General features: G+C 43.4%; 1 protein-coding gene across 17 annotated transcripts in view; it reads left to right on the top strand.

Annotated features, from left to right (window-relative positions):
• PTPRT (protein tyrosine phosphatase receptor type T) overlaps positions 1–12,132 on the top strand; it is a 1,148,549-nt gene that overhangs the window by 305,521 nt on the left and 830,896 nt on the right. The window lies entirely within an intron of this gene.

The following is a 12,132-nucleotide window of genomic DNA, read 5'->3' as shown; positions in this document are numbered from 1 at the left end:
GCTGGTTCCATGGGCCCGGGGTTGGGGTGGGGGTTTCTGGGCAAGAGGGAGTGAAACTGTTGGAGAATTGCATGTCCATGTACACCTTAGCCCCAATGCCTGAGCCGGGCTCTTCAGGGTGGAGTTTTCCAGTGGGTTTTGTAGGCCTTCTGGTGGGATGGACAAAGCCGGTCGACTGGTCTGGGTCCCTGAGTGCTTCTCCCTGAGTTCCCCACCCACCCCAGCCTTCTTTGTGGCCAATTACAGTGATCGTCTTAAATCGTAAAACAGGACATGTCACCCTGTTGACTCTGCATTGCACCTGGCTTCCCTTTGCACCTGAAATAAAATCCAAACTCATTACTATGGCCCACAAGGGCCCTGCGTGACTTGGACCCTAACCAGCCCCTCATCCCCTGTTCTCCTTTGTTTCTGGGCTTTGCACTCATTTACCCCTCTCTCTGGAGTATCCATCCCTGAATTCTGCATGGCGTGGTCCTCATGAGCTCCCAGGGTTTGGCTCGGACAACATCTCTAAGATTTAAATTTGCCTCCCCTGGCCTCCTGCCCTCCTGGACTCTTTCTTTCTCTTTCTCTCTCTCATCTGTAATTGCTATTTGTAATTCTTATTTGTTTTCTTTTATTTTTCTTTTCCCATGAAATTGTCAGCTAAAGAGGACAGGGCCTTTGTCTGTCTTGCTTCTCTGTCCCAGTGCCTGGCATGCAGTAGATGCTCAGTAAATACCTGACCTGCCTGGAGCCGCTGAGCTGTGGCACTAATGAACTAGGGCAGAGGGGACTTTAGGGACAGGCGGTTATGGAAGGAGTGCTGCTAACTCAGGAGACCTGGACTGAATCCCCTGGCCCCTTGGGACCTGGGGAGCCTTGTTGCTAAAGGAAGTCATGCTTAAGGAGCCTCCTTTCTGGCTCCCAGAATTTGTTGAATGTAAAAGCTCTTGAGACAAAACAATTTATCGATTGACAGCTCTGTGGCCTGAGCCTGCCCCCGAAATGTTTTCGTGAAGAAACGTTGCTCGCTGCCTGCCTGTCTCACGCTGACGTTTTCAGGCTTAATTAGAGGCTGTTACCCTTTCTTAAGCAGTCACACACCCGACACTCCAAATGACCTCAGCTCCCAGTGCTGGAATAGGAGAGTGGAATAATAATTTGATTTCGGGGAGTTAAAAGCCGAAGGGCTCTACCCAGAGTTGTTCACTTCCTTGCTTTAACAAGTTAAGTGAGTTCTGTTTGAGGTTGTTTTAAGTTGTTCAATGATGTTTGATTGAGTCGTCTATACTGGCTCAGAAGCCGCAGGAGGTGCTATTGAAAACGGCTCCCCAGCACTCAGAGCCCTTGTGAGAACACCGGGCCCTTTTCACCCCGGCTGCATCTCATCGGCAACTCTAGGGGGCAGGTGCCATCAGCATCAGAATTGCACAGCTGGTGAAACGCAGATTTGGAGAGGCTGCCTCAGTTGCAAGGCCCCACATCAAGGAGATACCGCACTCAAATCTGGGTGCGTGATCCCAGTGCCAACAACTCTTGAAAGGGGATTATTAAATGGGTGTCTGCTTCCAAGGAAATGATAATATATTGATCACAGTAGGAGCAACATGCTGGAATTAGCAGCCAACGGAGCCCTTCACTCTTCTGTCTTTGACCTTGTGGACTAAAAGCAATTCCCGCAACTCTCCCAGTGCCTCCCAGGGCCGAGGGAAGGCGTCCATGGTGACCTTTCAGACCACTCCCAGGTGCTGTGCCCTTGCCATCAGCACGAACCCTGGAGGTGCCAGGAGCTTGGCAGCTGGCAGGCCTTGCTCTGGCAGGAGAAGGCTCACCTGTCAGTAGGACTAGTGTCCTAGAGGTCAGAGGTATGTGGGCTTTTCTCATCTGCCCCTTACAGGGTGTCATGCCCCTTCCATGTGATTCTGATGGGCTATGTAGGACCAAGGACCACTGCCCTCTAGACCTGGCGTCAGGGTATTTGGCGTTGATGATTGTGTTAGGAGGCTGCCATAACGAGGTACCACAAATTTAAATAACAGAAATGTGTTGTCTCACAGTTCCGGAGTCTAGAAGTCCAAGGTCAAGATGTTAGCAGAGCCACACTCCTGGAGGCAGCAGGCAAGGATCCATTACGGGCCTCTCTCCTACATCTGGTGGTTCACTGGTCATCTTTGGCATTCTTCGGTTTGTAGAGAAGCATCACCCTGATCTCCGTGTTCGTGCTCACTTAGTGTTCTCCCTGTGTGTGTCTCTGTGACCAGATTTCCCCTTTGTATAAGGACACCAGTCATACTAGATTCGAGCCCACCCTCACGACCTCGTTTTAAAGTGATTGTCTTGATGAAGACCCTCTTTCCAAATAAGATCACAGTCTGAGATACTGGGGGTTAGGACTCCAAACTGTCTTTTTTGGGAGTGACACATTCCACCCAGAACAATGATCAGTGATTCCATCTATGGATAGTAATATCACCGAGGTACAGACACATAGGGGGAGATAACCAGCAAGCAAAAACTAGGCATGAAGCACCCCACTGAGATGATCTGGCAGGACAGGAGCTTGGGCTGGGACAAGGAAGGCAGTGGCGTTGACTGTTGGAGCTTGGGAGACGGGTAGTACTGGAGGCGTGGGCGATGGGTGGTCGCGTGCACATGTGGGCCCCTGGGCGGAACTCTCCTTGTGTGGTTGTTCTTGTACTTGACCGTGAGGCAGATTTAGTTCTTTCTGAGGTGGCTGGGGGTTATAAAACCTCCACTCGTGAAAGATACTAAGGTCCCCAAGGGGGCCTCCTTCCGAGGAGGTGATTTGTGGGGACAGAGTGCTCAGAAGTTAGGCTGCTTTCTCTTTCCCTCCTGCAGCCGGGATCTGCTGTCCCTGGGAGCCCATTTTTTATTTCCAGGGCCAAGCCGACTGTTGGCTCTGGCAGGACAGGCTTGGCTTAGGAGATGATGTATGCTATCTAAGTGTGCTGCCTGGTTAGTAAATTATCCCCGGGATCACTGGACAAGGAGACATTTTAAGCCACAGCCTGTGGGCTTTGCGGAGCCTCTGTGTTCTGAAGTTGCAATTTGCAGTCGGAATTGTCCTTGGATGATCAGACAGCACGCCTACTATGTGCCAGGGCTGTGACACTCACTGATCTTGAAGAATGTCTCTCCCTAAAGCGGGGAAGGAGGAAACAAGCCCTTGAGGTGCACTTACTGTGTGCTGGGCCTTTAGCATGTTCTGTTTCATTTCATTTTCCCCACAGTCTTATGGAGCAACCACTATACACATGAGGAAACTGAGGCCCAGGGAGGTTAAGGGACTTGCTGGAGGTAAGACTCTGATGCATAACATACCTAGAATTTGAACTCAGCCATGATATCTACTGCAACAGTCTATTTTTTTCCACTGAGTGATAAACACGTGTACCAAGGGTTGGCAATCATTTTCTGTAAAGGGCCAAGCTGTAAGTATTTTAGGCATTGTGGGGCATATTTGGTTTCTGTCTGATGGACTCAATTTTGCCATTGTAGCATGAAAGCAGCCACTGATAATACATCAACAAATAAACTTAGCTATGTTCCAATAAAACTTTATTTATAAAAACAACTAGTGGGCCAGCTTTGGCCTCTGTTTTAGAATATCTAGCATGACAGCAAGTACCACATTGGCCTGAGTAACCATGACACAGGTTTACTTTTTAGAATGAAAATGATTCTTTTAGAACAAGTAGGTCTTGTTCAGCCGTCTGAGGGCCCAAGGAGGCAGGTGGCATGTTACCGCCACCCCTCCAGGGTGATGTGGCTCTTTTAGGTGCTTTTTGACAACTGGATGTTGCTGCTTTGGGGAAAACTGGGGCGGGGGGAGCTTATCCCGATGGTCCAAACAAGAGGCTTGTGGATATAGACGGAGTTAAATGAGAGACAGCAAGATGAGCTGAATATTCTGCTCTGCTGTCACCTTCATAAATTTTGAAAAGTCAATTCAAAGCTAATCATAGCAACATTTAGGAACATTATATTTTTAAAAGAAAACTTGTGTTCACTGAATTAATAGCTCGTGGGCAATACATAAGGAGATGTGGAGCACAGTATGCAAAAGTATGGCTTCGTGATCAGTATGGTCTGGGATCAGATCCCAGCCCAGCAGTGCACTAGCTGCCCTGAACTGGTCCTGAGCAGGTTGTTTAAGCTATGAATCTTGGTTTCCTCAACTGTTCAATGGTTAGGGTGAGGTTCTTAATCCTTTGCACACTTTTGAATCACCTGGAGGGCTTGTTAAAGCACAGATGGTGGGGCTCTGTGCCCAGAGTTTCTGATTCAGTGGGGCTGGGGCTGAGGCTGGGGCAGAGCCAAGAATTTGCATTTCTCACCAGTTCCCAGATGATGCTGATGCTGCTGGCCTGGGGACCACACTTTGAGAACCACTGTGAAAAGGATGCTAAGTGTTCCAGATTCTGACTATCGTTCAGCAGATACAAGTTGTCAGACGAGCCCCCGAGTGGGATCGGGTAGCGGGGAAGTGCTCCCTGCATCCTCAGGAAGCACAGGTTGGGGCATGGAGATCCTTCCAGCTTTGGAAGCAAACTAAAACCACCCATGGCTACCTGGAAGTGGCCTTGGGCAGGCCCAGCTCTCAGTAGTTCCTTGAGAGAAGCTTCTAGGAGGCTTGGATATAGTAAGGAGAGACGGACAGGTGCTTCCTCTTCTGCCCTCTTCTGAGGTGAGGGGGGAAATGTGTTTGGGAGTTTTTCTTTTAGCACCAGAGACAGTAAAGGAGACATTTAGCTGCCTGCAAAACTAGCCTCAGGGATTGTGGGAAGGTGCTGATGATGCAGGTAAAATGCTTTATATCACTGTGGCTGGCTTTCTAGGCTCCGCACCTGGGATGGGGGCACTGGGGGCACCAACTGTACTCCATTTTATTTATTTTTTATTTATTTTTTTGTACTCCATTTTATATCAGGGGATTAGGCATCCTTGGATTTTGCTATCCACGGGGTGGTCCTGGAACCAATCCCCCATGGGTACTGAGGGACGAGGGATGACTGTATTAGCCATTATGATTTTGCAAACTATAGAAAAATCCTGCATTCATAAGTGTATAAAGTGAAAGATCCTCTCCTCTCTCCCCAGTTCTGTTCTGTATTGGAATCCACTGTTGATCAATTGGGGTGTCTTTTTCAAGCGTGTTTTTTTTTTATTGATACTCATAATTCATAAATCTGAATAATCGCAAACAACCATCTAAACGAGTTGACATTTTTATGCTCCCTTCCTGGCATGGTTATCATCAGTCTTTTTGATCTTTTTATTGCAAAGATGAAAAAATTTTTAATTAGCATTCATTGAGTTATTAGTGAGGTAGAAAAACATTTCCAAATGTTTATTGGTGTTTTGCTTTTTCTTCCTCTTCCTGTGACTTAGCTGACGTTTCAGGGTAAGGGGGGAATAATCTATCCTTCACACCTTTACCTTTCAGGTGATTTTCTTTTTTTTTCATTGGCAAGTGCTCTATGGATAGAAAGAGTAGTTCTTTCTCTATGATATATGTTGCATTATTTTTTCCTAGGTTGCTTTCTTTTTACTTGGGTACGAGTTGTTACTATGTTTTTGTCATACAGAAGTTTTTTTGGTTAATTTTTAGGGAGTGAAATTGATCACTAATTCTGTTGTGTTTTGGTTTCATGTCACCGTCAGAAAGCCTTTCCTCACTTTCATAAAGGAAATTTTCCTTTTTTCTCTGGTACTTTTACTCTTCTTTTTACCCTCCCTCCTTCCTTGTCTTAGGCACTTATTTTGATGTAAAAGGTGAGGTAAAGATCTTGCTTCATTATTATTTTATTACAAGGTGACAGCTAATTGTCTCAGTATCTTTTATTGAATAATCCTTACGTTTCCTACTTGTAAAGAATGCAACCTGAATAACATACTCCCATGTATTTTGGAGTCTGATTAGCTTCTCTTTATTTGTCTTCTTATACGGTGGTACCATCTTGCTTTTGTCCTGTAGCCATTATATGTTTTAATATCAGAAAGCTTATTCCCTCATTCCCCTGAAATATCTGAAGTTTTCTAGGTACTTTTGCATGTCTCTTCTATTTGAAACATTTTAGAATAATTTTTGTCAAATGGTCTCTAAAAGGTCCTGTTTGGATTTTGGTTGGCTCTGCACTGGATTTTGTAGATTAATTTAGAGACCACGGGCATTTTTACATCGTGCCCTCCTGTTACCTAAGCACAAGATAGGTTTCACTATTTACTCAAGCCTCTGGCATTATGTCCCTCGGTGGAGTTTTATAGCTTTATCTTTTAGGTCTTGCACATTTCTTGTTTATTCCTACATCTTTGTTTCTTTTGTATATAGGGAAAATGTTTATTTTTTCAATTGGTTATTATTGCTGGTATTTAAAAAGATGTGTTCTTAGGCATATATTTTATATCTGGCTCCCAAACCAAAGCTTGCCTGTCGGTTCTAATACTTTTCTATTATGCCTTTGGGTTTTAAGGTAGACCGTAGTATCATCTACAAATAGTGGCACTTGCCTTCTCCCTTTTAATACTTAATTGCTCTGATTTTTAGAGTTTTTTTTTTTGCTTGTGTTAGAAATTCCAGAATGAATTTAAATAATAATGATAATAGCAGATATCCTTTTCCTTTTTCCTGATTCAGTTATAACACTTCCTGGGTTATGTTAAGTATGATGACCTTTTTTTTGAGATAAATGCTCTTTATCATTTTAAGAAAACAGCGTTCTATAATTAAGAGTTATTTTTTTGTATCAGGAATAAGTGTTGAGCTCATCTGTGGTTTTTACCCCATTGACCTATTATTTTAAAAAATTGTATGACTAAATTTCCAAATACGAAACTATTATTGTAATTAACTTTAATTGGTTATGGTTTATTATCCCTTTAATATAGTACTGGATTTGATTAGCTAGTATTTTATACAGCACCATAATCCCTTATCTAAAACCCTTTGGGTGAAATGTGTTCGCAATTCATATTTTATTAGATTTGAGGAAGGTAATATGATGCATATAGTGTGAATGTTATGCAATAACCCCAGTGGAGTCTGGGGAAGTACCCCTTAATCAAACACACTAATGTTTCTGCGAACATAAGAATGCAAAGCTAAGTCAGATAAATAAACGCTGGAAATTGTCTCAGGTCAGGAGTGACTGCTAAAGAAGTTGAGGTCAGGTTTTGTGTCTTAAGATGGGTCCCCAGCAGCAGACCCCGAGACAAGGGGTGAGGATGATGTAACAGGTGGACAAGTGTGACCAGAAAGAGGAGGAGGCCAGTGACGTCCCAGGGAAGGTGATTCTGGCTCCATTTCTTAGGGAAGTTCTGGAAACCATGACTCTTGAGCTGTCCTGGTGGGAAGAAGGGAGCTGCTCCCCGCAGTCACCAGTGTGCCCAACAATGGATAAGAAGCACGAGGGAGGGGAAGGGGACAGGCTGCTGCCACCAAACAAGTTAAAAATGACACTGAACAGGATTCAGAGCTTCCTCACTTCCAGAATTCTAGATGAGAGACTGTGCACTTCATTTCGATTTTGGCCCCAATATCCCCAAGTGATGCTGCTCTGTTGTTGCTTCCTGGGTCACCCTCCAGTAGAGCTTGGTAGCCGGGCCTTACCAGCTGCTTAAAATGCACAGAGAACCCTTTTCCCTTTATCTTGGCCACAGAGTGTTTATAAAGCACCAGAACCATCGGTTCTCTGAAGGTTTTTCAGAACTAGCCTGTGAAGCCAGCTAACATGGCATGGGTTTTGGAGGTAAATTTTGACAAATACTGAAGTTTTAAAATAAAGGTTATTGATTTAGTCAAACTAGTTTTTTTTTTTTTTAAGTTGAAGTATAGGCAGTTTACAATTTTGTTGTGTCAATTCCTGGTGCACAGCATAATGGTTTAGTCATCCATATACATACGTATATTCATTTTCATATTCTTTTTCATTATAGATTACTGTAAGATATTGAATATAGTTCCCTGTGCTATACAATAGAAACCTGTTGTTTATCTATTTTATATATAGTAGTTAGTATCTGCAAATCTCGAACTCCCAATTATCCCTTCCCACCCCCTTCCCTCCTTGGTAACCATAAGTTCATTTTCTATGTCTGTAAGTCTGTAGTCAAACTAGTTCTTGACTTTGTATTTTCCTGGAAAAGTAACGTGTTCCATGGCAATTTAGTTTCCTGATGTGGTTTTACAGATAAAACTTACTTTTTTTTTCATAATACACCATAAGTGCAATTTCTTATCTTTTTTCCTTTACAGTGAGTTAAAGCAGAGATTTTGTCTAATTCATTATTGTATCACCAATCTCTGACCTTTAATAAGTGCTCAGTGAATATTTGCTGAATGAAAGAATCAGTGAATGTGGTATATTCACTTTCTTAATTCCTAATTTTGCGTATTTATCTTTTTCCCTCTTGCCAAAGGTTTATCTATTTTAGGGTCTTTTGAAAAGAACCAGGTATTACTTTTATCAATCCCATCATTTAAAAAAATGTCTTTAATTCATTAAATACTTCTTTTATTAATTCATTGCTCCTTTTTTGAACTTGTAAGTTGATTGCTCCATTTATTTTCATTCTAACTTAATAGGAAAATTCAAGATATGAATTTTTGTTTGAATACAGCTTTGGCTTCATCCTGAAAGTTGTAAATGGTAGTTATTTCTTTTCTATTTTTCCAGTTTGCCTATAATTATATTTTACTTCCTCTTTGATGCAGTAGTTTAGCATATTATTTAAGTTTCTGAGTAGTTGAGTTTTAAAATGTTGTATCTTTTAGAAGTAACTTCAAATTTTATTCCAGTGTGATCATAGACGATGACTGTATGATTGAATCCTTGTGGGTTATTTTCATGTTTAGTTTTTGTAAATTCTTAAAAAACAAAATTAATTTTTTCTTCCTTTCTCTTCTTTCGTCTCCACCACACACCCACAGAACTGTATGAGAAATTTTGAGAAGAGTTATTTCTCCCACTAAAATTGAACAGTATGGGTTTGGTTGCATTGATTTAATTTATTATGTGTTAGAGTCTGTTGTTGCTTTTTTTCCCCTTTCCTTTTTGGGGAGAGAGGCGATTTAAAATTAAGTCACGCATGAACCACCTGACCAGCTCAATTTTATAATTCAGGTTATGGCATAAAATATAATGTCCTATTTCCTTTGCTGACTCTAGGAGAAGCTTTCTCTCTCAGCCCCATTCACCTTTGTCCTTGGGGTTAGGCCCCTTAGCAGGTGTTGGGACAGACTCACCGGAGCTCATGGGAATAGAAATTACTGGCCTGTACCTGCTGGTCCCAAGGCAGCACTCATTGTATGTTCACAGACCTTTCTCACCCTAGGCTTCCAGACGTGAGCATCACTATTACTCCTTTACATTATGGTGATGCCATGTAAATTTTCAATAAATATGCCTTATCTGGAATTTCCCTCTGCTGGGCGGCCTGCTGTGAGTGTGGAAAAGAGAGATTTGACACAGGAGAGCAATAAACGTTGTTCAGTGGACTCCAAATTCCATTTTCTTAAACTGTCATGAGCTTCTTTGCACTTGAGCACTGGGCTTCAGTCTCCAGGCACACACCCAAAGATGCATCAGGCCTCAGCAGTTCTGTCCATTATAGGAATGTCATGTATTCTAACATTAATTCATCATTTAAAAATATTTATCACCTTTTAATCAGTTTAAGCAGTTATCTTTGTTTTATTTTGTTTTTCTGTTTTTAACAGCTTTATTGAAATTAATTCACATATCATACGTTCATATATTTAAAGTGTACAATTCCATGTTTTAGTATATTCACAGTTATGCAGTCATCAGCACACTTAATTTTAGAATATTTTCATTATTCCCAAAAGAAACCCTGCACTCAGTTAACATCACTTCCTATCTTCTCCCAATACCCCCCCTTAAACATTTTTTAATTGACGTATAGTTGATTTACAATGTTGTATTTGCTTCTGGTATGCAGCATAGTGATTCAGCATATATTCTTTTTCATATTCCTTCCATTACAGGTCCCTGCAAGCCATTGATTATAGTCCCCTGTTCTATACAGTAGGACCTTGTTTTTTCATTCTGTGCATAGTAGTGTGTGTCTAAACAGTTATCTTGAATCATCTGATTCTGGAGCGCAGATTTCCCTCTCCTTCCGTAAAGGGTCATGGAGTACCTGCAATGTTTAGAGGCAAAAGCACGGATGAATCAGACAGAACCCTTGTCTGCTGGAATAGGGGCTAGAAAATTACAGTCTCGTGGCCATATCCAGCCCTGGGGCCATATCGGCCTGCCCACCTGTGTTCTGTGAATAGCATTTATTGGAGCACACCTGTGCACCTGTGGACTGTCTGTGTCTTCTGTGCCACAGCAGCAGAGTTGAGCAGTTACCACAGAGACTGTCTGGTCTACAAACTCTAAAATATTTCCTCTCTGGTCCTTTACAGAAACTGTTTGCTGACTTCTGATGTAGAGGTCAAAGTCTAGGCAGAGAGACAACCCAGACCCCCAGAAGCTCCACGTGCTCCCAGCGAGGGTCGGGCCCCCTCCCGGGGTAATGTGGAGCAGGAGGTGTTTCTGCTGCTTCTTGGGTTCTGCTTCCAGGATGGCCCTGCCAGAACTGTCTGCTCTGGCCTGACAGCGGAGGGGCAGGGACACCGCAAGGGGCCAGGTCTCACTCTCCAGGAGCCACAGGGCTGCAGTTGGGTGCCCCAGCCCAGCCAACCAGAGAGGAGCACTTTGCTTTCCTTTGCCTCTACTGATATTTGCAAAATATCAGTGCCTGTTCTAAGCGCAGAGACAGTGCTACGTGAAGCAAGGGAAAGCCTTGGAGGCCCGGGGGTGCCGCGGCAGAAGCCATTGGCAGCCTTGTGTGCCCCCTTTCTTGCCCAGACTTAGGGGATCACTTCCAGCAAACCCCACCCTGTACCAGTCCACTGGGCCTCCTCTGGCGCTGAGGGAGGGCATGTGAGTTGGTGAATGACCAGCTCTCCCTCCCCATCCTCCTAACCTGCTTCTTTAGCTGTGAAACTGGGTCCATACGCCTCTTACAGCTGCATGCAGGTGAAATGGAAGCAGTAACAACAGCAGCAGTAATAGTGAGTGTAATTATTGAGAGTAACTATGATTCCTTTGAGGCTTAGTGCATGCCACTTACTTGGCCTCCATCAGGGGTTGGCTTGCAGGCCACTCAACCCATCGCAGGGTTTTTTTGTAATATTGTATTGGAACCCCACTGTTAATTGCCTGCGGCTGCTTTAATGCTCTCACGGCAGAGTCAAGTCCCTTTGGCAGGCACTGTATAGCCTGCAAAGCCTGAAGTCCTTGCTGTGAGGGCCATTACGGAAGAAGTTCATTGACCCCTGGCCTACATCATCTCATTTAACCCTCTCACCCCATCTTTGGGGGAATGCTGCCATAAGCCCGTTTTGCAGCTAGAAAAGCGAGTGCAGAAGTTAAATGTCAGGCCCTCCTAGCAGCAACTCAGGGGCCTCACCTCCACATGAGGGTAAAACTCTCCTCCTTTCCAGGTTGCTTAGCACCGTGGGTGTGGAGGTGTTTCTGGAGCAGAGCGGCGCAGAGGAAATTCCCTGTCTCTGGCAATGAGGGTGTCCTTCTACCTCCACATGCAGGGAGCGCACCTTTCTTTTGTGTGTTCTTGTAATTTTATTTATTTTTGTTGAAATATGGTTGATGTACAATATTATATAAGTTACAGGTGTACAATATAGTGAGTCACAATTTTGAATGGAAATATACTCCATTTATAGTTACTATAAAATATGGACTATATTCCCTGAGTTGTACAGTATATCCTTGTAGCTTATTTTGTACCTAATAGATTGCACCTCACTCTCCTACCCGTATGTTGCCCCTCTCCCCTTACCTCTCCACACTGGTGACCACTAGTTCTCTATATCTGTGTCTGCTTCTTTCTTACATTCGCTAGTTGGTTGTATTTTTTAGATTTCACACATAAGTGATAGCATACAGTATTTAATACCCTCCAAGTCCATCCACATTGCTGCAAATGGCAAAATTTCATCCTTCTTATGGCTGAATAGTATTCCATTGTTTATCTATACCAAGTCTTCTTTATCCAGTCATCTGTCATTGGGCATTTAGGTTGTTTTCATATCTT

This window comes from Vicugna pacos, chromosome 19 (assembly GCF_048564905.1).
Source record: "Vicugna pacos chromosome 19, VicPac4, whole genome shotgun sequence".
NCBI classification, from domain to species: domain Eukaryota; kingdom Metazoa; phylum Chordata; class Mammalia; order Artiodactyla; family Camelidae; genus Vicugna; species Vicugna pacos.
Note: the sequence above shows the minus strand (reverse complement) of the source record. Positions and strands in the feature narration are given on the sequence as shown.